Source organism: Neolamprologus multifasciatus, chromosome 20, assembly GCF_963576455.1.
Source record: "Neolamprologus multifasciatus chromosome 20, fNeoMul1.2, whole genome shotgun sequence".
Taxonomy (NCBI): domain Eukaryota; kingdom Metazoa; phylum Chordata; class Actinopteri; order Cichliformes; family Cichlidae; genus Neolamprologus; species Neolamprologus multifasciatus.
In genome coordinates this window covers 2,034,943-2,062,367 of record NC_140458.1, presented here as the reverse complement: position 1 = coordinate 2,062,367, position 27,425 = coordinate 2,034,943, and the positions used below count along the sequence as shown (strand labels likewise).

General features: G+C 42.7%; 1 pseudogene across 1 annotated transcript in view; it reads right to left on the bottom strand.

The window, feature by feature from the left end:
- Nucleotides 1-9,394, bottom strand: part of LOC146494035 (uncharacterized) — a 23,420-nt pseudogene extending 14,026 nt beyond the window's left edge. Inside the window, exon 1 of the transcript XR_014871594.1 lies at nucleotides 8,677-9,394. The product of XR_014871594.1 is annotated as an uncharacterized LOC146494035 (transcript). The remainder of the gene's footprint in view (nucleotides 1-8,676) is intronic.
- Nucleotides 9,395-27,425: the final 18,031 nt, after the last annotated feature.

Here is a 27,425-nt window from a genome sequence, read left to right as displayed (position 1 = left end):
GTCCCTCAAACACGTTAGTGTGTCCATCACGAGCACTCAAACGTTTATCAGAGAAATAAAAGACTCCGTCAGACATCTGGCAGCTGTTTTTACAGTGAAGACTTGATATAAAAGCAGGTTACGTCTCAGTTTTTCATCTCGGTCTGCAGATGTGTGATCGCGCAGAGTCACTGACAGCAGTCTAGCCTCAGAGATGCTCGGCAACATCCTTCAGCTCCTCCAGGGGGACGCAGAGACGACCCCCCCAGGCCAGCCGAGAGTCCAGAGTCAGGGAGATTACATGCAGCATCACTGCCGACGCTGCATCGAACCATCCGTTCTGTTCTAGGTGAACGCCGTGGCCTCAGTTTTGGAGGCGCTGATTCTGATCCCTGCTGGTCCACACTAAACCAAAAGGATCACCTGTGGACTCTGTGGACTTCATCAGTGACATAATGAAGCACCAAAGTCCCTACATCACCTCGCTGATGCATTTATTTTTCATCTCATTTGTTCTCCCGGGGCGGCTGGATCTTTAAAAATTGCACTTATTGTGATTCTCAGTTTAATCTATCGTCCCGCTCGCTGGAGTTTTTCTACATCACTCTCTCCACTGAAACCATCCTAACAGCAGCCCTGCTGAGGAGATTTCCACAGTGGAACCACACATTGACGTTCCTGTGGTGGAAAACGGACTAATCCTTTCTTCTGGTTTATGGGCTTCAGAGGTTTAATTGCTTGTGGTTAACATGTGACCCAAACTTTGACAGGCTGATGTTTGTCAGGCGGGTGTCCTGCATGATGCTGCCATTTGGCAGTCAGAGGTCTGAGCGTCCGTGTGGGGAGCAGAGTCTTCAGTTCGCTCTCAGGCACAAAAGGTTTCATCGAGAGATGGGACGATAAGAATTTAGCGATTCAATATCCTTATCGATTATCTGCTTCTGATTCGCTCTGCTTTAGGAGTCACCACCATCAATGAGCAGCATATCAAAGACATCAGGATCAATTACATGCTGTGGTCGAACGTTTGTGCATGTTGGAAGTAGTTCTTCTCTTTGTTGTGTTGTCACTATGTATTATATATATTACACAGGACAGTTTTCTTAAGTCTCAGAGAAGAACGGCTGTAAAATGACCTGAAATGCTTTGATAATTAATCTGAAGATATCAACCTACAGACTGCAGTCCCACACAAACCCGATAATAATGACACAGACAGTGTTTTCTTATTTAGGTATGAAGGTAAATGCAACAGCACAAAGCAAAGATGAAATCAAGCACAAAGAGACTTCAAGGTGGTCACCGCAGTGACTCTACTGATAAACATGAACAGGTCGAACTGGAGGCTGAGCGCTGAGGGTCAGGCTGCTGGGTCACTGGGCTAGCTAAGCATTAGCATGCTGTCTATGCAGATGTTTACAAAGAGCTCTGTTAGCAGTACAATGCAGCTGTTTCTCCTCTGGACACGGTTTGCACTTTACCGTCACACTCTCGTCTTTTTGTGAAATAAAATATAAGTAACGTTCACGTCCACACTGTAGACTGTTTTTCTCCTTTGCACATAACTAAAACCAACTGATTGTAAGTGGAGCCAGTAAAAGGGGGAGACTAACAATTCCAAGGAACCGACCTACTGGGACTCCCAATGTCAGTTTAACTGAGGTAACATGACATGACTCAGAGTCAGACCTCATGTTAAACTGTTCAAAAGCTGGATTTCACAAACACTCAATCCTGCTGGATTATTTTCAGAAGAGCAGAGGCCAAAAATCCACAAATTTAAGTTTGCTATCTGAAAAAACCAAGGACCAGTGAAAAGCTCCTTGTCTGTGTTTGTAGTCAAATGAACCTTTGATAAAAACAGATTCACATAAAAGACAAAAAAAACTATTTTTGAATAATGAAGGAAACAAAAATATAAATATTCTTGCTGCTTGGTGTTTACTCACTTTATAGAGCTCTTCTGACACTGGTGGTTTCATATTTTTACTCCAGAAAAAAGCCAAAGAGCTTCCTGTGGCATTGATTATGCAAATGATGTATGTAGTCGATATGTTTCCAGCAGAATCAAAATGACTAACATTGTCTCCAGAGCCAAAAAGTGCAACAGTGGAACAAACGGTGATGTGTTTTATCGTTTGATAAAAGGTGGTCTCGCTCTTTTATAGGTGCTGAAAGACGTATTTTCTTTGAATTATGAAAAACTAACCTGAAATACAACATGTCAGGTCATGTCAGCAATAGATCCTCTCAACAGCTGGACATGTTTCTGCTGTTACACGACTTATCTGTCCTGTTATGATCAAATTACAAAGTGAAAAATATGGAAGCAGTTATGATTTTAATGTGAAGGATATTTAATAAAGATCCCAGCTGTTTGTCAAACACAGCTGAACACTTTGATCCTAAAATTCCCTCAGAGACTCAGAGGTGCATCCGTCACTGTAACGTCTCCAAATCGAGTCAGACTTCCTCCAGCTCGTCTCTGGTCCAGTGAGCAAAGCAAAACAAGCAGCCAGCCCGAAGCTTCAGCACAAACCATCGCACAGCTTTAATCTGATGCACAGACAGAAAGCTCTCACATACACTCTGAACTGTGATAATCATGCTTTTTTATTAATCCTTCATTGATGCTATCAGACTATCAATAAACTAAAATGTTAATTTGTGCTTCTATAAATAAGAAAACAGAGTCAAACTCACTGGTTTGCTGTATCACTATAGTTGAGTGATCATCGCTTCACCTGCATTTGCAAACATGTTTTTTAGCATCTTCATCTTCTCATCTGATAACATGATGTCATCTTAAGTTTATATATTCAGCTTTAAATATTGCTGTTACTAAATTCTCCGGTTTCTCTTTGCAGGGTAAAGATGTGTTTCTGTGTCCTCGAGCCTTTTTAAATCGAATCACTGACACATTCATAACACAGACAGTGTGTTTCTCTGGCCAACTGACCAGTGTGCTGTTGTGACAGGCTTTGTGATTGTTTAGCTGATATCTAACGAGCGTCTTCTTGGGGTCTGCTGTCAGCTGTCCTTCCACTCAGTGGCTGGAGAAGAAAAACTGGAGACTGATCATTTTAATGCTCCAGTATTTATTTATCAAACAGTACACGACTGGCTTTTCTGGTCAAGGTCATTAGAGACCACACCTTTTTAAAATATGGATCTATTTATCATCTCAGCCTGGTGTCTTTGTCACTCACAGCAGTGTCATCATGCTTGGTGAGGATCAGAGTGAGGGACCTCTCCCTTTCTTCTGTTTCATGCCGTTTGTGCACTTTCTTTCTGGGTGATCATGGAGCATCGTGTTTACCGTATGCATGATTTCATCAGACAATAATGAGGTGAGAATCCCAGCCCCACCTCCACTGGGAGAAACGTTTGCTGCTGATTACCAGAGTTCAGAAAATGGTGTTCGGGACAGCCTTGGTGTGTTCGTCGTGAAAACACGGGACACAAAACACAGATACAAACAAGGATAATTAGAACAAGACAAAGCTAGAAGACGGATCCAACAAACAGTGCCAGAGATTACATATGCACTGGTGCTCGGGGGAACGTTCGGCAGAGAGAAGAAGAAGAAAAAGCAGACAACAGAACAAGAACTGAGAATATTAGGAAATGAGGATCAGGTCTATTCTGGACAGTAAACAGACATCCGGCCAGTCACTTTTTATCCGTCACATGTTCCTCTTCCTCTTTTTTACTGCAGCCTTTGATCCCAACGTCGCCCAATAATCACCCAGAGCCTTTTAAAACAATGTCACGTAAACTCAAACTGAATTTGCTTTCGGCTCCGATGAACCCTGATATCCCATAATTCAAGAACTCCAAGAGCCGCTCACAGCTGGAAACGATGAAGATAAATTGCGGACCGTGATGAGAACGAGCAGAATCGTCTTATTTGCTCTGTTTCATTTTCTAACCGGAGAAATCAGACGCGTTTCAAAGTAAAAGTAGAGTTTCATGCACATATGGAGAGGAATTAACAGTATTAAAGACTGAAAACACAGCTCGTCCCTTCAGTTTTATTCGTCTCATTCGTCTTTTTTTTAGCAGCAGATTAATTTTAGAGATTTCAGTTCAGCCTTTTACACGAGGCTCAGTGGATGCTTGTTGCTGCTGATGCAACACAATTAGATTAGTGAAACTCAACAGCAGCATCTCTTTCTGAACACAATGGTCAGTCTGTGTTGTCTTCAGGTCTCTGGATTACTCAGGATGAAGCTCAGAGTCAGGCGAGGTTCAGAAAACTGGAGACCTGATCCCTGTGACTGGGAAAAGACTGACTGGGTGGTCAAACATCTGTAAACTACCTCCACCCAACAGCAGTTTTGTGGAGGTTTAAACTGTTACGACACAGAGACTCGCAGGACGCTGTCGCATTATATCTTCTGTGAAAGGTTGTCCTCACTTGTCTGCAGGCCGTGAACACCTTTGGGTGCTTTACATAAGACTGGTTATAAGTGCTGATGCTTTAAAGACAATTGTGGGGAAATGACTTTAAATGCAGTGAACTGGCAACTGAGGGGCTGAAAAAGGAAGTGAACACTAAAGGATGCCCATAAACTCCCAGGGTTTAAAATCCAGCTTTACAGCGAAAAATACAAACATTTATTACCTGGTGCAAATAAAACATTTAAAAAATATTTTATTATATGTCCAGTCCATTTCTGAAGTGTGCTGCAGCTGCAGTGCCCTCCCTAAGATTTCTTAAGTCTGGATTGGCTTTGGGCAGTTCTGACATCAGATGCTCAGATGCATGAAGGCTCCCTGGCAGACATTTTCAGACCATCTGAGAACATTTTGTAGTCTTCGTTTAAATAAATTACCCACAGTTCATAGAGGTGCGGGCTTCACGGGGTTAATTATTTGTCCTGAACTGTGGTGACTACACAGGTTTGGACCTAAATGCTGGCCACAGGCAAAAAGAAGTTCTAACAATGAAAGGCAAGTCTTTATTGAGGCCGATAACAAAGTCTAAAAATCAGAACCCAGCAGAAATCCAAAACACAGAAGAGCACTGAGAGCAGAACACTGGGAAGCAACAAACACTGACAATGGACAAAGAGAAGAAAAGGCTATATATACAGAGACTGGACGACAGGACACAGGTGGGGAATGAGGCACAGCTTAACACGATTAACACAGACAAGAAGCTGCAGACAGGAAGTAAAACTAAAGCAGGGGCCAGAAAACAAAGCTAGAAGAGAGACGACGTATAAAAAAGAAAGTTAAAACAGATGGTGGAATGACACAAAACTCAAAGTAGGAACCGAGGGTTAGTACGAACAGCAAGGTCATCTAAACGTGCGCCCAAACTCCACAAACACTAAACAGGAACCAGAACTCAAATAATACAACACGAACTGATGCTCAGAATCTCTGGTGTGACAATGAGATCACAGCAGGAGTGAAAGACTCCAGAAACACTCAGAAAGCTAGAATAACTGTAAAACTGTGCTTTGTATTCAGTTTAAATCAAACTCTGGTTTGTTTTCCCCCTTTGGTGCAGTTTGTTGTGCAGATCTGAGCTCAGCTGTGACACTCAGGCGCGCTCCCAAACAGCCACACGGACACCCTTAGAGGACGCCGACTCCTTCCGGCTCCAAATGATTTGCAGAAGCCGTTTGTTTATGGTGAGAACGTGATCCCGCCTCAGTGTGACGACGACCAGGTGTAAGCTGCAGGTTTGAGCTAAACGCATTCAGGCGTGCTTTGCACTCGGTACCATGGTTACGCCTAAAAACTGCTCAGATAAATATTAATGTTAGGAGTGAATTCTCCACATTATCCGTTAGTTAGTGGGGGAGGGGCCAGTTAAGAGATTTGATTGGGCATCCATGGTGCAGCATCGCTTCAAACCGGCCCATTAGTCCAAAACTGCGCCTGCCCACCGGGAAAATGCCAGGTATGCGAGATTGCATGTTCAACTCTGAGCATCATTATGTGGTTTGCAGTGACACATTCTTGGAGTTTTCTCTGTGTGAAGAGAAATCAAACCACAGGAAAAAGCTACAAATTTAAAAACTCATCAGCTGATATGCACCAGAATAACCAAACTATACACGGGAAACGCCCTAATCAAGCACGGAGGAGGCTCCGGCTCAGGAGGGTCAATCCCAACTAGGGATGGGTACCGGTATCCGATGCCATTATGGCACCAGTTCTGACATAAACGGTAGTAACCAGACCGAAAAGCAGCGCACATTCCCTGAGCTGTGATACACTTTGGATTCTAGCCAATCAATTTTATGTTTCCGAGGATAGTAGGCGGGTCCAGGTACGTACGTTCTTTTAGAGCAGAGCTACAGATTAAAATGCCCAAGGTGAAGCGGTTAAAGTCTGGCTGTACTTCACAGCAAAAGATGCAACTCAAGCAGCTGCAACAAGTGCTTTAAGCTGATACTGTGATGCTGTCAAAGGAGGTAACACCTCAAATCTGATGAAACACCTGGCGACGCATAGCGTTTTTTTAAAAGCTGAGAAATGTGCCGTATTTGATAGCTTGCTGCGAGACCTCACACCGAGCACATCTACTGCGGGTGTGGTGCCTGTATCGGACCCGGAGTTAGGCAACATCCCCCAAAAACCCGAAGAGGAGAGTCCTGGCCCCTAGCCCTGCCACTGTAGCAGAAATGATGAGGATGATGATGGCAGCAGCAGCCGTTCTTCTCTGCGTGAGTAGCTTAATGTTGTTTGTGTGTAATTTACGTGAGTAGGCTAACCACGTTATTACATTAATGCATGTAAGGTGAACTAGCAAACATCATCATAGCTACATGCAGCTGTCTTCTTGTTTGATGGCAGATACTCCCTTCACCCTGGACAAAAAGGCTAAAATGACCAAAGAAAAAGTGGAAAACAGTTGAACATGAGAGGTTTTTGGACAAAGTTTGTGTTTTTCCATTGTTTAAGCTGCTTCCAGCCAAGAGTGATACCATATATGCCCCATAGCTGCAGAAAAGGCTAACATTGTTATCTTTACAAAAAAACAGCTGAACATGAGAGGTTTTTGGACCAATTTTGTGTTTTCCATTCTTTAAGCACCGTGTTTGAGCACCGTTTAAGCACCAGAACCGTTTCGAAAGTACCGGTTTGGTACTGGTATCGGATAAAAGTTAAACGATACCCATCCCTAATCCCAACCGGCTGCAGTCTGCAAAAGTATCCTTGGGCAAGATGCTGTGAATGTGTTTGAATGTTAGAAAGCACCTTGAATGCTCAAGAAGAGTAGAAAAGTGCTATAAAAGAAGCAGCGCATTCGCCATTTACAAACATAGACCATCACTCAGGTCTGTGAGGCTGTGGTGCTTAGAGAGAGCATCGTGCTTTGGCCATAATAATGGGGTCCTCCTAAGATCTGTGTCTCAGATGCTATGGTCTGATTGATAATATCCATGGTTCAAGTTGTTTTGTGAGTTAATAACTGATACATTTTGACTTAAGGAGAAGCAAATGGACAGATGGATGTTTGGAGCTTTTGACTTGGTTCAAACTGCTGCTGTTTGAAACAATGATCACTGTGGAAGTTGTTTTACTTTGATTCATGTCCATGTTCGGTGTAACTGCTGGGGTGCTTCCTCCTATCATTCATGAAGACAAGAAAAAAACAACACCCATCCATTTCTTCAACTTCTTCTCCGAAACTGGGCGAGGGGTGGGTTACACCAGTGCTAACACACAGAAAAGACCATTCACATTCACGCCTATGACCAGTTTAGAAAAACCAGTTAAACTGACATGAACACCCAGGACACCAATCCTGGACCTTCTTGCTGTGTCTACACACTAATGCGCGTCATCATAATGGCGATACGAAGGCGTGAATTTCTGTTACACAGTAAAGATCTGCAGCTGTGCTCCGTCATCGCCGTTTGACATGATTAGTCGACCGTTTCTGTTCTGTTTTTAAACCAAATTCAAAGTATTTCTAAGTTGCTGCATTTCCCGCAATCGCATATATTTCCTGATGGCGTCAACATAAAGATGAGTCAAAAAGATGAAAAATGTAACACTATAAATGGTTCATGATCAGTGAAGCCACTGTCGTCTCCCGGAGTGATGACACATTCACAGCTCAAAACCACAAGTTACTCAATCAAAAAAAAGCTGAATCACTCTCAGCTAAGCAGGTTATGTGTTAGCCTGCTGTAGCTGCAGGCTAACTGTATTATAACTGTATTTAAAGTAGTTCAGTTACAGAAAACAGAGATGCTGCATTTAGACTTAGTTTAATGCTCACACAAAGTCAGCAGAGATAAAGATATATTTTATTGAGTTCTCTAAAGCTGGATGAAAATCTTTATTTCTTAATGCTGTGCTTTAAATCAAACACTATCACACTTGGTCTGCTCCTGATCCAAACAGTTACTTGTAGCCTGGACTCACCAACATAGCATAATGGTGATGTTGAGTCCAGCTCCATGCCCTAAAAACATGACGTCATACTATTTTACTCTAATCTGCTGATATATATCTAATATAACTATGAGTATAGACGTCTCTGCTTATTTGTGATGAATAAGCAAAAACAGTGATTAAATGTGCTGACATAAATATTTATAGATGTGTCTGCTTTTATATTCTGTGTCTGCACTCGAGGAGGAAACGGTGATATCAGGATCAACGTGCTGGATTACCTTCCCCTCCTTTGTTTATGCTTATTTGGGATGACTTGTAGGGTCTTACCAGAGGCATCATGGCCGAGGCGCTGGGTGAAACCTGTCCTCTGAAGTAGTTGTGAAGCTCCACCAGCAGCTCCTCCTGCTCCTCGTTCAGAAAGCTCCAGGCTCCAGGAACCACCAGAGCCCCCAGCAGCAGCCATACCCAGAGAGGAGCTCTCCTCAGTGGGCTGCAGCGGCCGCTGGAACCTGTCCTCTCTCCGGAGCTGCATGAAGCTCCATCCTGGGTGGTCCACGGGGCCATGGTCCCTCTCTGGGTGCTGACCCCTGGAGCGCTGAGAGTCCCCGCAGGTGCATGAGGAGAAATAGAGTCCTGGGGAATATTCTCAAGTGGTCCAGAGTCCAGCGAAGAGTCTGCGTGTCAGACGGATCAACAACTGTGTACAAAAGGCCGCTTGTCTTAGTGTGAGTCTGTGTGCCTGTTTAAAAGTGTGTGCGTTCCCTCCTCAGTGCCTCTCACTCTCAGCTCTGCTGATCTTTGTGTTGCTGACCCGGCTTTAAGAGAAATAGGATCCTCCCCTGCTCACACTCACACAGACGTCCCTGTGAGTGTGCTCAGCATCCTCCTCCGATCCAAACCCACTGAAATGAAGAATCCCAGAAAACTATTTTACAAAGTGAAGAACAGCCGAATTACACACACACACACACACACACACACACACACACACACACACACACACACACACACCCTGCAGAGTTCACATTTCACTCACTGCACCGACTGGTACGCACAAAATAACTCCCCACTCCACCCTCCACCCGTGCTCACATTTTCTCCGTGTCAGAGACTCTCTGATCCTCAGTTTTCTGTTTCTTTCTCCATGTTCATCTTCATGTTTTTTCTCCTTGTCATGTTTTTTAAATGAACTTTTTCTGCCTTTATTTGACTTCTGTCCTCTTTCTCTGAACATTCAACAATCAAACATTTCAAAGTGTCAAAGAAAGAAGTCGGTGTGCCTGTGTTCACAAATAACTCTGATTCAACCTTTAGACTGTGCTAAAAACCCAGCTTCAGACTGCGAGGTTTTTCTACTCTTAGCTCTTTATGATGTCACAGAGAGAACCAATATTTCCCTGTTTATGACCACATGGGCCCCAATAACAGATCAGCACCCCACTGAAATGGATGGATTCTCACCTCTAACTGATAAGAACCAGGTGAGGTGGTCTGGAGCAGTGTTGCCAACTCCTCAGTAAGGAAAATCGCTATTGGTTGTCCTAAAAGTCGCTAGAAGTCGCTAAATGACGTCATCGCCTAATTTGCATAATTGGTCATGCTAATGTAATTGTAACCTACATTGTTGGAGAGAGAAATAACATCGTGGAAGAGACATAAAGTGAGTAAAAAACGTCCTAAATGCAGTTAGAATTTATTTAGAACTACAAATTAAATTTATTTTAGCAATTATTGTTTTTTAATGTCACAATTCCAACCCTGCTCCTTTACCCGGGCTTGGACCGGCAAAAGTGACCCGAAATAGGCACTCTGGTGGAGTTACTTTGTGTGTGTGTGTGTTTATAAGTAGTTTTAAACCTTGTGATCCGCAAAACAGCATAAGAGTAAAAGAAGAACTGACTGCGTTACAGCACCCGCTGCTTGTTGAGAGTAAAAGCGATATGCGCTTTCACGTCTTTTTTTAGCTTAGGGGGGTCTGAAAACTCGCTAAATATAGCGACAAAATCGCTAAGTTGGCAACACTGGTCTGGGGATATGATTAGACTGCATCTGGGGCAGCTGGCTTTTGGGAGGAGCCCTGCCCTCAGGACCACCCAGGAGGAACTGGGAAACATTGCTTGTCATGGTACTGGGCCATGAGGCCCAGGGTTTAAGTTCTAATGCATATTTTTGTATCCACATGTGTACTTTAACGCATCTAGTTGTTTTCTAGTTTGCAGTTTGGTTTCTTAGTCCCTTTTGTCATCTCTCCCTGGTCCGTGTGTCTACCTGTCATGTTTCATGTCTCTGGTTAAGTTCCTGTTCTATCTCCATGTCTATGTCTCTGTGTTTCCTGTTTTATTTTGAAAGAGTCTGGTGTTCATTGTAGTTAGTGTTACTCTCCCCTGTATTGCCATTAGGTTTCATTCTAGTCAGCTGTGCTCTCATGTGTGTCCACTTCCCCTGATCACCTCATGTGTGTATTTAAGTCCTCAGTCTTCCTTTGGTCGTCGCCGTGTCGTCTGTTCAACTTCCCCCATGTTACGCCAGGTTTCAGGACTCTGTGCTGGTCATGTCCATGTTGCTTACGTGTATACGTTTCATAGTTCCTTGTTGTTCCAGCACAGAGTCCTGTTCAAAGTTGCCTCCGTCATGTGCATCATTGTCACCCTGTCTTCACCTTCCCTGCTGTCTGAGTTAAGTGTCAGTTCTTAGTTTTCCCAGTTCAGCTTCTACTTTAATTTTGTGCTTTCTGTTGTTTGCCACGTTAATCAGCCCAAATAAAGGCTCGCTTTTCGTTTCAAGTTCGGTACTGTCTCCTCGTCTGTGTCTGCACCTGGAACCTCACACTCCCACGCTCGGTCCGCCCACCGCAGACCGTGACAATCGCTGGAGTAAAATGCGTCTAGCTTACCTCGTTCAAACTGATACGACTGCAATTTGACTGCTAAAGAGCAGCAACTCCTTCGCCTACCATCTCTGTCCCTTCAGACGCCTTCCTGTCCGTCAATGACAGGTTTGTACCAGATTTTCCCAGAATTCAACAGATTCACATCGAGTCACCGATGAGCTGACACTGATTCAGTTTGTGACATATGTACTGTAGTCTTTTAAACAGCGACATGTTTCTTCATCACTTTTTTGTTATTTAGATTTCTTTTTACTTTTGGATTTGCAGTGAAATTTGTACAAAAGTACTTCACTGTCAAAACATTCAGTATTTAAGAGGAAAGGACGACCTTCTCTATGAAGGATGATGGCTGCATTTAGAGCATCCTGACCCATGTCTTACGTTGGACTTATATATTTCATTTAAAGGTTTTTAAATACTGAAAATAACATCTTAAGTTCAGGAGAACTTCATGGTAAATATCATGATTTTGATTCATTCCCAAGTGAAACTCTGTATTACAAAGTGACGATTTCTTGCTACGATCTTCAGTTCAGACTTTATTTTCCAAAAAAGGAAACTTTGCTGCAACATCACGATTTTCTTCACAGCCCAAGTTTAGTTTTTAGACCCGAGGCAGTTTGTCTTTTTTCACTCAGGCTTAAAAATGAACTTCTTAGTCTCAAGAAAGCAGTGTTTCAGTTTTACTGAATGATATTCTAGTGTCACTTGGCACTAATTAACTGTGTGATGCACCCACGTAAACACCAAAGTATTTGGAGGTATTCATTCTCTCCACCTGGGCCCCATTTATGCTGAGAGAGTCGAAGCATCTCTGCTGTTTTTAAGTGGTTTAAGTGTCTTTGAGTTGATTCATCAAGGCTGCTCTCCTTACACGAGTCAGCGAGGTGCGTAACTTCATACCGACAGGCAGCCTCATCATCGTTTGTGTTCAAGTGACTGAGTAGTGAGTCTACTTGACTATGACGATGAGTCTGAAGTATCTGCACAGTCGTAGGTGTAAGGAGGATCCAACAGAGGACTCAACACACAACCTTGAACCACCTGTGGTCTGCTAGTCAGGAAACTGAAGACTCGCCTCGAGGGTGGGGGAAGGCGGGCCAAGGTTAGTTTAGTGGCCAGCCTGAAGTGAACTGCTGCATTAAGTGCTGAACTGGAGTCTATAAATAACAGGCTAACATGAACCCCTCTGCTAGAGCCCAAATTGGATAGAGTTGAGTAAGTGGGCTATGGAGTCATCTGTGGACCTGTGGGGACGTATGCAAATTGTAAAGCTCAGGCAAGGAGGAAGTGTTTAAGGTTCTGATCTCGCTTTATCTCTACAAACATCAAGGATCTAGAAGCAACGGTCATTTAAACTGCTGGGGGCGGGGCTTTCTTAGGAACTACGTCTGACTGTTTGATGCATGTGGGGATGATGCAGTCGTTGAATATATCACAGTGCTCGTTGGCCCTTCCCTTGAGGAAACGTCTAATAAATTCACGGCCTTCAAGGGAATCAAGTCCTCCTTCAGTTGTGATCTGTCCCAGTGGTCGTCATGAATCCACCAGGTGGTACGTTGGTTTCCTGCCCTCACAGTACGCATAGAAGATCTGTGCTTCTCCAGCCAGAGAGCTCGAGGGTTTTTCCTCACAGTCTGTGATTCGTGCTCTTCTGGAGACAGATTGCACTCTGTGGACTTTATCAGAGGCAGCCTTGTATTTCCTCATGTTACTGACTGAGAGCTTTTTATTACAGGCGGTGGTGTTGGTCCTCAGAGCAGTGCAGATGCTTTTATCCACCCACAGCTTCTGGTTCAGAAATGTCCTCGTCACACAAAAGTCCATTAATTTCTTATTGAACACCACACAGCTTCCATAAACACGACATCATCTGAGCAGCATCAGGACGTGGCGCAGGCAGAAACAGGTCACTTCTGCTGGTGTCGTTCATCTGTTATGTTTATTTGTCACTCATGCTTCTTCCACAGACATAAAGCTAACATGTTGGCCCACTTTCATGATACGCTTTTGTTCAAATGTTTAACTCTTGTTGTTATTGTTCCCAGGCAACCTTTGACAAATCACAAACAGAAACCAAAGGACCAAAATCTGTGATCAGCGAGGACAGAGAACCACATCACGGAGAGGGCGGAGTCACAGCTGTCACATCTGTAACTAACGAGCTGCCAGAAAACATGAAGCGACCCAGCAACGCTCTCACACTGTGACCATAAATCATCACATTTATGGTGATAGCTCTGCAAAAGTTTTTAGGGGGAAGCTCGCTCAGAAATGGACTCGGTCTGCCACACAGATGCAATTAGAGCCGGTGGCTGTTTTTTGTGAACGCCAAAGCTGTGTTTTCATTCTTCCAGCCAAGTACATCACATCATAACACACACCCTGCTGTACCCACAGGCTCACATTTCACTGTACAATGTAACACATTCCTGAGTAAGTGTATGTGTGTGTGGTAAAGGAAGCAGATGGGATGAATATATGAAACTGAATCCTGTGGGGTCAGCGTTTGCTGAGTAACACCAACCTCGTGTTGATGCGACATTCACCAGTCCTGACCTCAGTGTCACATCAACTGTCAGGAGTGTTGAAGACAATAAGTTCAGGGTGGATTTAGGTCGTCAAACCTAAATGTCTGCAAGACTGAACGAGCAGCAGCAGATATCCAAACAAACTTTCCCCTCGTTTTCTGTCAGATATAAACTGTTACAGTAGCTGAACTGTAACAGGATATGGAATTATCCAAACTGAATATTGCCAACGTTTCAAATAACGAGGCAAGTAATAAATTCTATGATCCTCAGCCTTTCAGACTAAGATTGCAGTTTTTTCTAGTCTTGGATCTCTGTGATGTCATAGAGAGTGACTCCTTTTAAGGCCATCTCAGACACAAAACTCAGCTGTCAAACCTTCTGTTTATGATAAACAGCCAATCAAAAGGTAGTTCTCTTAAACAGGACCTAAAACACTTTGTTTCAGACATGGTCACGGTAATCTGTGTGTGCCAGGACCCAAAATCCAGACTCACAAGCAGGACTGCACTCAGAACAGATTTAAACTGGGAAGGCCAACTGGGAGATACTAACCAGAAAGAATTAAACAAGGAGTTATCTTACAGACACGACACACAGCAAGAGGGAGATCACAAGGAGGAGGAGACACAGACACTATATCTGTGGACGGGGAACACAGAGGGGGGAATAATAACCGAAACTTAAAGGCTACACAGCAAACTAAGACCTGGGGATACAAACAACAGAGTGAATACAACGGATGAAACACTGGAACAAAATAACTTCATAAACCAAAAGTACATCATGAACCCTCAAAACACTGGATCAACGACCCAGAGGTTGACAAGCATGAACCCAGAGGTTGCACCAACATGACGTACGAATCTTTTTCACTCAATCAAAATATGGAGTTGGAAATGAAATTAACAAATTCACTAAGTTCGTTAAATAATATCCTGATCCTGTAGTAACAGAGGGATAAACTGGATGAGCGTTGCCACCAGTGTTGGTCAAGTTACTTGAAAAAAGTAATCAGTAACTAATTACTGATTACTTCCCCCCAAAAGTAATCCCATTACTTTACTGATTACTTATTTTCAAAAGTAATTAATTAGTTACTTAGTTACTTTTTAAAAACACGCTTTACAACCTGAATAGGTGATAAAGTGATAGATCTTTCAGCCCAATTCTACTTTTTCTGCATAATCATCATACAAAATGTAATCAAATGGAAAAGTCTCTTTTTAAAACTTGTTTTATTAGTTTTAATCTTTTAACTTTATGCATCAAGCAAAAATTTAATTATCTGCAACATTCTCTGACTGGAAGAAATTAATTTAACATTTAAACCTATTTTCTGCACATTCCAGCACATAAAATAAAATATTTTGTGTGTTTACACTCAGTCTTTCAAATAGATGCAAGTAAAACACAGCAGAAAATAAATAAAGTCAAAGACTAGCGGTCCTGTTGCTCTATTTTCACCTGTAAAGCAGGAGTGGGGTAGGCGGAGGTTTACCCTGGTGCAGGTGTGCAGCGGTCAGTGGAAGAATCCACGAGTTTCTCTGTGAGTTTCCCATTACGTCGTAGCTACTCGGTGCTTGCTCGGAAGTTTAGGGTTTTTTCGCTGTAAAAGAAGTTTTCTTCCCACGCACAACGGACACTAATGTTTTTGTCACTTTTTATGGAATCAAACTCAAAGTAAGGTCAGTACTTCCACGCTTTAAACGCTGCACGCTCATACTCTCTCTGCACTCGATATATGATCCATTGTTGATCTGCACACAGCTGTTGTCACGAACGTCGCGCTCGCTTACGTCACTGTCATGAGACATTCTCGCAAAAAATCACGGTTTTAGTAACACAGTGACGCAGCGTTCCTACGGGAAAGTAACAGTAATCTAATTACTGTTTTTGCAATAGTAATCCCTTACTTTACTCGTTACTAAAAAAGTAATCAGATTACAGTAACGCCCATCTCTGGATGCCACAGGCTGTGGGAAAGAGTTGTTGAAGCGAGACCAGGAAGAAGGGCGACGACCGTGAGTGGTAGTAAGAGCTCCACAGATGTGATGTGGTGGATCATAGAGTGTTTTTTGCTTCCTATAAACCTGCTCAAACAACATTTCACAATAAAAGTCTGCATGGCTTTTGACTAAGAATGATAACAAGCACAGATTCATTCATCCAAGCGTGTAATCTGCCTGCCACGGTCAAAGATCAGAACAGTCCATGTAAAAGATGTACAGACGAGTACTTTATGTTGAAACAGAGGATTACATCCGTCATTCAGCCATCAACACAGAGGAGGTCAGAATATTCCATTGCACAGTATCCAGAGTTTGACGGTGTCGATGTCGGGCTTTAATGTTCCCGTTTTGTAGAAAATGCAACATTTTATTTGTTTTATTGTACAAAAATAGTAATGGTTGAACTTCTCTGTATAAGTATTCTAAAGCTGGGACCAGAGCGGGTCGACTGGACCACCAGACACAGATCCAAGCAGTAAATCTGAAAAATAAAAGAATCGAGGTGCCGCAGTGTACCAGTCAAAGTCCAGACTTAACCTTTAATGCTGTGGTGGGATGTAAGGATGTCTGTCCACAAACAAACGCCTGCGAACCTCAACGAACATCCTAAAGAAGAGAGCGCCAAAATTCCTCTGCAGTGATGTGAGACTGAGAAAGTTGTACAGAAAATGATTGCTTCAAGTTAGAGCTGCTGAGGGTGTTTCTGCAAGCTGCTGAATCACAGGATCCAGTTTTTCAGGCGACTGTGAAAACGATGTGCATGTTTCATGTTTCAGCGTGTTCCTGCCATGTTTCATAAACGAGGACTACCAGGGAAACACAAAAGTGTTACATATATACAGCTTATACAGTAATGTGTTCCTGCTGTTAGAGAGGATACTGTGTAACAGCTTTCCTCTGTTTTATTAAGGATTGTTGTAACTGAAGTAAAATTCCCTCCACTGTTCTGACTCTGGGATCGGCGGTTGTGTCCCAGCTGACTGGGGTAAAAATGAATTCATGACAATCTCACAGTCCTGATAATAAAACAGTGAACAGAACTATACTGAGCCTTACACTCTCTTTGATATGGATAACATGGCGTACAGTCGTGATTTAGAGGCCACACCCGAACAAAGAGCTGATTCAAACATGTATTGTACATTCTCATGAGAAACACTCTCATGCCTCAAAAATGTACGGCAACTTGCACCAATATTCTTTTTTCCAACTCTAAAGCTTTAGTATTTATAGTATTTACTTACATTACAATAATCTGGTATTTTTAATACAGTGTGGATAGCCATGATGTGTTTTATTTTTGCACTTTGTTTTCCAGATTTTCAGGAAATTCTTTTAAAATTTTAAACGTACTCATTTACATCTCGTATTTGAAGTTTGCCGACTTTGCTTTCAGGCACGTTGAAGAGATCAGAAGTCATTTCAGGAAAAAAGTTCACGCAGTTATCAACCTTTCTTTGTGTGAAGTGAAATCTTTTACTGTGAAAACACAGCGTGAGACCAAATGGATATCAGAAAAAAGACAACAATCACAGATCAAATGAGACGACAAGCAGAGTTTTAATGAATCACATCCTGTAAGATCTCTTTTCCAGACCTGTGAAACTCGCAGGGTGGAGTCGGAGTGTCCAGTTTTTCTTTTGTCCTGCAATCTGCTCCAGCTGCAAGGTGGAGAGGAGCCAAACATAAGTTTAGTCGTGTTCGTTCTGATGTAGGGAGTCTCCTGAGTGTGAGACAGCTGGTGCAGTGAGACTGGATGCAACGAAAAGTTAAATCAAATCAGCAGGAAGAGAAATAAGCACCAAGATATGATCTGAGTTATTCTTTTCACAAAGCTTTATGCTGTAAGTGACGGAGCGATTATGAAGGTCTGCTTCCCACAGCATGAGTGAACATTTACGTCCTGTAGTTACACACAGACACCGGTTGATTTTGGTCCAGTGTTGATTTAGTCCTCAATCTAGACAGAGAGAGAAATCAAATCCAAAAAGAAGAGAATTATTTTGTCATTTTAAAGCCCAAAAAGTCCAGATTTGCTTGATATGCATAAAGTTTGTAGTTTCTTAGAGTTTAAACAACTGCTGGATCAGAGTGAGCGCTTCCAACTCTGTAATGTGTCCACATGTGGAGCGACTTGCTGGATTTTCCTTAGCAAAAGTAAAAAGAGCAGACAGATCTTGGTATTGAACCCTTTTTTAAACTGCAGACTTATTGTTGAGCTTAAATTTGAGCCGCCGGTCATGTGTTTGAGGGACAGGGCGAGCAGCTCCATGCTGACGGGGCCTGCGGAGATGGTTCGATGTTGTTTTGGACACAGCGCAGTGGAGGAGGAGACGAGGAAAGATGATCGTTCCCTCTGTCAGGACAGAATCTGCACGAGGAACAGAGAGGCATCAAAATCTGATCTTCTCCCAGAGGAAGACTTTAAAAGGGATCCGTAGCTTAAATCTATGTGAAGCTCGCATGAATATGACTATAATCTATGTGAAGGAAATTTAGAATGAACATAAAGGCTATAACACATCTTGTTTTAGGGTCAGAGATTATTTTTAACCATATTTATCTGACATAAATTATCCTGCCAAATATTAAATCACACTTATTAGACACTCGCAGCAGTGTCAGTGTCAACGACTTAAGATCAAACCAAAGTCTTTTTAATTGTTCAAGGTTTTTTTAGACTATTTTATGCTTTGTCTACAAGGGGAGTTTCTGTCACACAGAGAGAAACATGACAAGAACAAATGAGTGAAATATGAAGAGATGGGATAGTGGTGGAGAGGAGGAGATGTGGAATTCCTCTTTGGTTGCAGACTGGAGCTGATGTTAAAGTCGGACCAGTTTACACCTGATTACAACCTAAATCTCCACGTCTCCAATCCAAAAACATCACAAAAAGATCCTGACTTATTGTTCACAGTATGTTCCCACTAAAGTTTGTTCTCATTTTCAAAAATCCCCCCTCACACCAAACATGTTTTTTTAACATATCCACACTTTCTGAAGTCCTTCACTGCATAACACATCCTCACTCCCAAACGTACACACACACACACTCGCACACACATCCATGCATCATTTGAATAATATGCGATGGTGTGTATGTGCATGAGCCCAGCCCATGTGATTCTGTTGTCATTGACTGGCTGCTAATGGCAACCAGATGAGCGGCCTTGCATGTGTACGTGTGTGTGTGTGTGTGTGTGTGTGTGTGTGTGTTGGGAGTGGTCCCTCTCACTCCTTCGGTTTATGATTAATTTGGGGGCCAGGAGCCAAATCTCTCTCACACACATGCTTTGCATTATGCAATATTTGAGCAGAGCTGCATGTTGCGTAACGCCCATCCTTGACGTCATCATCTGTTCCTGCACATGCTCAGTGATGATGTCATCCATATAGGAAGCCGACTGTTCCTCGGAGACGATGTCGAACCCTCGTAAGCGACTCTGAACCTTCACCGATGTGACTGCTGCACCTCACCCAGTAACTCGATATCCTGGGCCTGATTTCACTCAGATTACTGGTCCTAATGGGTTCACTGGTGTCACCGGTCACACCTTTGCCAATAAACTGTTAACCGATCTCACTGGTTTCAGGTGTTGAATTCAATATGTTTTAATAATCACATATAAAATGATTTTTGTTGCACCAATCAAAGCTTCTCAGGCAGCCTCATGCTTGGTGTTCGGTGCGTTTGTCCCACGGTCGTCTCTGCGTTATTTTAGAGCAAATCTTTCACCGCTGATGTATCTGAAATCACTGTGCAGTGGTAACACAGCTCCCAGTGCTCCCAGCACTAAACACTTGAACTGAACGCTCAGTTCGCTCAGTGCATTCAACAGCGCCTGCATGTCACAATGGTGACCTTTTAGCTTACATTTCATTTTGGGGAAGAAACAAGGAGTCAAATGTGGTAAGTAAGGCGGGTGATGAGTGACGAGTTTGTTGATGGCAGGCCGCCCAGCTGTCATTTGTTTGGACTGTCTGGGCTTTTCAGTAAATCTCCACACTGACAGTCTGACGCTGAGGGACAAATACATGCTGTGATTATCTGACAAAGTGATCGTTCCCCTGTCACGCTCCCGTCAAGACGCACCTTATTCTGTCTTGGATACTGCAAAGACCGCTGCTTCGTTTTTGAGCTGTAGCCTCATCTGAGACGTAGTGATGGTCCTCCACTTGAAGGCTGGGTTATCACTCCGTGCTTCTCCTGCACGAGGTGTTATGTGAGGTCATAATGTTGACGGTCAGTTAAGAAGACTTTCACTCACTTCCTGGACTCAAAGCTGGAGTTTTTCCTCAACTTGTAAATCTTCTTAGAGTAGCGATGACACTCCCGTGACCAGCTGGGAGGAAAGGCAGCGGTTACATCTCACATGTTACAGTTAATTAAAAGAGACACAGATGAGAGAGACGTCAACTCCTCCTGTCTGGAAAAAGTGCTGAAATATATGATCTAAGTCGAGATGTCACAAGATGTTTAATGTCTTAGACACAATCACTGGTGGACCTTATTTCAAAATGTAGGACAAGAGTCAGATGTTGACTGCTACAGTAGAAATGATGTTCACGCCCAAAATCATGACTTTAAATAATTTCATTAATGAAACGTTGTTTCATATTTACCATGTAAATCATTCGATTTAATGGAATCTGGTGAAATTTACATTATTGGTTTACATTCACTTTATACAATGTATATATTTTTGATTTGAACATATTTAATTTGATATATTTCAGTTGCATTACACTTAATTAATGCTTCGTGTTCACGAGGGCCAACATATTTGAGTATTTCAGGTTTGAGTAGCAGCTGTGTTGGAAACATACTTTGGTTTTTCCAGATCTGAAACCTCACAGTGACAAAAATGTTCCATCAGAAAGTCAAACAGGAAGTTGGAAAGGATGTCGAGTCACATTTTGAAGAGACTGTCTGACTCGTCTTCCTCTTTGGAAATCAGATTTTTTGGAGTTAATCATGGCTGCAGGTCTGGTTGTTTGCTGAAGGAATTTTAAAGTCTTTAAAATCCAGAACGGGGGAAACAAAGTTCAAATCTAGCATACTGGTGCTGAGCTGCAGTAAATCCCCTCTGACTGATTTCACCTCTACAGGAAAGAAACAGCTGAGATAGATTGCATCACCACATGCTTCTCTTTCTGGTATTGTTATTCTGAGCGTGAAGCAAAGAAAACCTCAGCAGAGAACAGACAGGATGGGAGGCTTTGTTTGAAAAACACTTCAAATAAATGTTCAGAAAGAGATTTAAATGGAAATGAAGACATAAAAACAGGAGAACGTACAATCAGAGGATAAAGCCTGATATATGTACTCCAGTAGAAACTTTCAAGAGGGAAAGATCCAGTCAAAGTCGAGCTGTAAGAATGAAAGCAGCAAAAATATCCAAATGTTGAAGTTTCTATTTCATTTGAAGCACAGAAAGTTACTTTCAGCTAAAGTGAAACGAATGATGAAAGCTCTTGTAAAGTCTCCAAACACAGTGAGAGCACAGAAAGCTGTTGAAAGGTCATTTGATTGAAGGAGGTGAGGGTGACAGGAATGAAACGTGTCCAAAAAGAGTTAATGTGCAGCGCCATCGTCGACCATTACAACCGTCCTCGCTTCACAGTCGATCCCTCAGGTGCAGCAAGAAGCTGAAACAAATGCAGGACATAGAACCTCCAGATGATGAGGAGCTTCACTGACAATGAACCTGGAGGATAAACCCCAAGCAGATGGCAGGACTAACTAGATTTAAGAACCCGGGAGACTACAATAGAAACTCTGAAGAACAGCACTCAGCTCAACATTAAACATTCAGACTCTTTGGTCGTGTCCAAATTCATGGGCTGCATCCTCCTGAGGACCCGGCCTTCGTGGTCTACGTGGGCCGGGTCCTCAGAAGGTCGGGTAGTCCAGAAGTAAACGGCTATGAAATGGGACGTCTAGCCTTCAGATCAGCGTCACCGCTGTCTCGGTGGAGTTTAATAAACTCGGCCGTCTGCTCCTTGCTATCTAAAATATAACAGGACACTGGAGGAAATTCTCGACCGTCTCACACTTCTGTTTAATCAGTTTTCTGTTTGACGTTTAGTCAGCTGTGTGAAAACCACCCGAGGGATTAATAAAGTTTTATTTGATCTAATCGAATAACTTTAATCTCAGCCAAGCCGATTTACTCAGGAACAAATAAAACACTGAAAAAAGCCCAACAATAACATTTGTAGGTTGTCTAAGTGACTTATATATTACGTTTAACCTGAGTAGCGAAAGACCGCGGTGATCTGAAAACGATGTGTCGGGAGTTGTGACGTTTTCGGCAGCTCCAGTGACCCTCGACCTCCCTGTCAGCTATAGAGCAGGTAGGTAACAGACGTCTCTGAAAACGTCGAAGCACTTTTGCAAATATGCGATATCTTGATAAACCGAGCAGATATTTGATGTTACACAGCTACTTTCTCGCCTGAAAATATGTTAAAAGTTTATTTTGTGACCCAGAAAGATTAGTAAGAGTAATTTTAAAACTTAGTAGCGGCCGCCATTGTTGGAAACTGGAGTTTGGCTGGGCCGCGCTATGAATTCTGGGATATGGTAGGCCACGAAGGACACACCCGACCCATCCTTCAAATTCGGGGAAAAGGAGGACGCATTTGTCGGCTGCATTCGGAGGAGTCTACGAATTTGGACAGCCTTCAGCGCGTCGCTGTGACGTAATCGGTCTACAAATGCGTCCTCAGGAGGAAGCAGCCCATGAATTTGGACACGACCTTTATACAGTCTGAGAGTGAGAACAAGACACAGGTGAAGGTGATCAAGACAATCAGGCAGGAAAGAAGCAAAACTAAGAAACGAGCAAACAAGCCACAAGAACCAACTACCAAAATAAAACAGGAAGTCAACAACAACCATAAACCATGAGACAAGGAGACGATGAAACATGCTAAACATGAATGAAGTTATTCAGCGAGGAACATGCAAGTAACATAATTTACTCAAGACGAAACAGACAGGTAGGAAGTTACCAGGAAGTAAACAAAAGACAAAACCAATTACAGAGACTCAGGGGAACAGGAAGAGGAAACACTCAGGGAACTAAAAACACTACTTCAAATATGACAGCCTAAAACTTAATCAAAGCCACCCTGGGACCGTGACACTCCTCTGTGATGCAGTCACACGTAGTCAAACAGGCGTCGACGAATGATGAGGATTTATAAGGATGAGTGAAGCTGGAATGACTGTGGATGCTTTGGCTAAAAACATACAGGAACAGGAGCCAAAGGTAAATATTTCTCAAAGAGTGTGATATGACTGAGTCATGAAAAATGCATCTTCTGGTTTCCTTGTCGTGATGTCAGTAGAGTTTTTAGGGACTGGATACCAGAATTGAGGTCTGTGGTTACCACAACCTTTGAACATCAATTTTGCAGCTCCAGATAAAGTCCCAGATAATGTCTTTGCTAACAAGCGGTCAGTTCTCTGGTGCAACCATGCAGTCATTTGTTAGTTAGCGTTACAGGAGAAAGTCTTAAATGGGACAGAAGCTGAAGTGGGACCAGCGAAACTCCCCTTTGTGTCACTGTAAAGAAGTTTAGCTGCTGTAATCCCTGAGAAGTCTTTATAGAGGAAGAAGACGTCCAGAGTCAACATTTCGATGGCTTTGCATGTTTCTCTTGTTTATACAGAAGCAGTTAATTTTACAAATGCTTTACTGGTACAACGCCCACAACACTGCACCACATTCTTCTATTATTGTTATTTTTCAGCCACTTTATTAGGTACAACTGCTTCTCACATAAATGATCAGCTAATCTTACAGACCAGATGAGCTGCTGAAGTTCAAACCGAGTATCAGGATGTTGGTGCCTCACTAGTCTGATGCTTCAGAGATGGATGATATAATTTGGGCACACAAACATCTCCAGATTTTACAGAGAACGGTCCAAAAACAAAATAAATCCAGTTTGTTGCAAGCAAAGTGTGCAGAAGAGCATCTCTGAATGCACAACATGTCAAACGTTGAAGCGGATGAGCGACAGCAGCAGGAGACCACAGTGGGTGCTACTTCAGTCAGCTAAGAACAGCAAACTGAGGCAACAGTTCACACATCCTGCCCCGTATCAGTGATTCAGGCTGTTAGTGATGATGTGATGCTGTCGGGGATATGGTCAGTTCAGATCTACACGAGTGTGCACCACGGTGTCAGAAGTCTCTGAACGTTTCATGAATCTATGCCATGAAGACAAAACATAGTAGCATAAACTTTTCTGTCTTTAAAATTCAAAATCATGACCATCCCTGCCAAATATCATAAGCTGCACCTCTGATCACACAGCTTATGTTTGCAGTTATTTCATGGAAAGATCCCAAAAAGTCACGTGGCTTTAGTTACTCAAAGTTTTGATCCTAACCTTTAATGTGTCCAGTAAACCATGAGCCCGAGAGCTGTGCATACCTTTTACTCTCAACGTCAAACAGCAGAAATTAGTTTCCTTTGCAGGGTGAACAGGATCCAGCTGAGATGGATCAAACGCCCCCAAAGGAGCTGGAGCCCGAGAGGTCCGAGTATCTGTGCCCTGCAGTCCTGACCCACATAAATAGACAGATGAACCAAAGTCTATTGAAAAAACATAGCAGTGTAGCACTGAGCGCCTCAGCCAACGCAGAAACAGCATTATCAGATGGTCAATACATCACCATCTAACAGGTGGATAAGTAACAATTAAGGTGCTTAAAACTACTAAGACGGTTGAAAACAGCATAATGAAATAAAACAGGTGAAAATAGAGCAACAATCCAAACAGAACAACATCAAGTAGACTGACAGAGCGGAGAAATGAAGGGAGGTATGGATGCTTTAATCTGGTTTAAAGACTTGTTTGGAGCAAAGTCAAGCTCACATTCAGAGCAGTTAGTCATGATGGAGTCATGATGGAGACCGATCCAGAAACACACCCTGAAAGGACGAAGGAGGGGAGGAAAAGATGCAGAATAGTGACGGAGGGTTGAGGGACGTTAAAAGGTTATAAAACGTGGGGAGGAGGGGAAGAAACAGCAGGGTGAGTCCAACCCTTAATGCCAGAGGGGATTTCTGCTGAACAGAACCAGAGTCGGCTCTGATGCTGCTCTGTGGAGTTGCCCTGTGAACAAACAAAGCTTCTGTTTACTTCTAGAGTTGCACAGCAAAGCAGGCCGTGTGGACGCTCCAACAAACACCGATTTCTCTCTTTGATGTATTTTAAACCTTCTCGTCTTCCTTTCACTCATTTGCTGTCAGGCGTTCTGTCTCACTAGTACAAAAAACTTCAAGTGTTGATTAATTGATTAATGGCTTCTGTTCGACATTAGCAAGTGACAGTTTTTGACCCTAACAGGGGCCATAGTTGATCAAATGAATCTCACATGTGATTCAGTAACACTGAAAATAGTGACGGAGCCCATAACGTCATCAGAGCAAAGGGACTCAACAACTCTCTCCCATTCAAGCTTATTGGCAACCAAAGGTGTCGCCCCCTGCTGGCCATCAGAAATAAGACAGGTTGAAGGGACACTGCTTCCTTGATCTATGGCCACAGTGAAAAGTTGTTTTAGGGCAGTGGTGTCCAAACCCAGACCTCGAGGGCCGGTGTCCTGCAGGTTTAGATGTGTCCTTGATCCAACACAGCTGATTTAAAGGCTAAATGACCTCCTCAACATGTCCTGAAGTTCTCCAGAGGCCTGGTGTTGACCCGGGGTGAGATCTAAAACCTGCAGGACACCGGTCCTTTAGTTTTCAGATGGAGGATGAGGCAGAGCTGACCTTACAGGTGAACTTTCACCAATAATAAAAGTTTAGACACGTGAATGAAAGAAATTTTGATTTTGGGAGGGTGTCCTTAAACTCCACGCGGTAGGGCTCTGGGTGGGTTTGAATCTTCTTGCTTTGTGGTAACCGTGCTAACCACTCAGCCACCACGGTGCCGTCAAATTACAGCTTGTGAAGCCAGATAATCAGATAATCCAACAAACTCTTGAACTCTTGTGGAAAGATGATCAATTCCTTTGGTAAGACGGAGGATGGAGCATCTATAAGTCTTCTGAATCAGAACCACGTCAGCTGAAAGCAGCCATCAGCCCTGCCCTGACTGAACTCGTTTGCCTCCATATGAAAACTGTTTGCTGGTAAATGAGTGAAGAGCTGGAAAACTGGACACACACCAGGAAAAGTTGATGTTTAATTACATGAGATCCAGAAACAATCACTCTGTTAAAACTGCCTTTCACCATTTTAACTGCTGCAAATCTCTGAGGATAAGAAGTTTTTAATCATCATCATGTTTGTTTGTTCGTGTCTGCCTCACACAGATCTCCTCCTGAGCATCAAACAGATGACGGGACAAAATCAATCATAGCCTTAGATTTAAAGGCAACATTCTGCTTCCTGAAGATGACGTCTTCACTTTTCACGTAGAACATTTGTTGCTCCGTCACTGCAAAATACAAATGCAGTGCTCAGCCCGTTTGTCAAGTGTTGCAAGTCCTTCGTGTCACCGCACATACGCACAAAATGTTCCTCCCTATGCAGCGTTACAGTATTTTCATTTAGTCCAAATAGTTTGGACTGCTCGTGATCCAGCAGGTTCCTGGTTAGCTTTTAAACCAATACTTTGATTTTTACCTGTGAGTCTTTGAATTAACTAGAAAATATTACTGCTCCTTTTTAAAAGTCTTTGGTTTGGTTCCTGGCAACATTTTCAAACTCTTTGTGAGCCCAGCCGGGGTTTGAGATCTACAGCACATCCAGTTAGTATAACTGAGGCCTGGCAGCCACTGATCAGCTACCCGTCTGTCAGTCCAAAATAAAAACAACACAAAATATTAACCAAGAAGGAAACTGTCAGAATTGATCATTTAAGATGGTCATTTATGCTTAGAAATGTATAATCATTTGTATGCTGATAAAAATCATATCCTTATTAGGTCTGATAAGACTCTGTGTGCACTTGTGTACCATGAGATGAGAGGAAGCAACCTTGATGTTATAATTTCCATTATAGCTGCAGGAACTAGACTTTGCTGTTCTTAAAAGTGCTTTAAATGTGTGTTTGACACACGACCTATTGCAAGTTCCTGTTTTTATAGTTTAGCAAGATGCTTCTGCTTTTCTGCATACAGTTTAAGTTCATTGAAAGGTCGTGTGTGGAATACAAGCATGCTGATCCACACAGGTGTACACAGACACGGACTACACCTTTCTTGGCTGCTGCCTCAAAGCACATTGTGCGCTGTCTATCTTACGTGCTGCACAATATCGTTTAATATTTAGTATCTACTGTTATCTACTGCTAGCTAGTTTATTGTGATGGTGCTGTTTTTATTATGTTGCTCTTTTTTTGTTTGTTTTCTCTTCTGTTTTTTTCTCCACACAGGTGATCCAGGTGTTTTGTTTTTCTCTCTTTCTTCCCCCTTTCTCACCGTCTCTTCTCCCCTCTGGTTTTCTTTCTCTTCCTCTCTTTCTTTCATTCTTTCTCCCTGTCCTATCCCCCAGTCATGTCTGTCCCGTTTGTAGCAACCGAAAATAAAATAAATACATAATTATAATAAAGGTCAATCAAATGGACCAATATGGCCATGATGATCCACTTGGTAAAGTAAATCCACTTGGC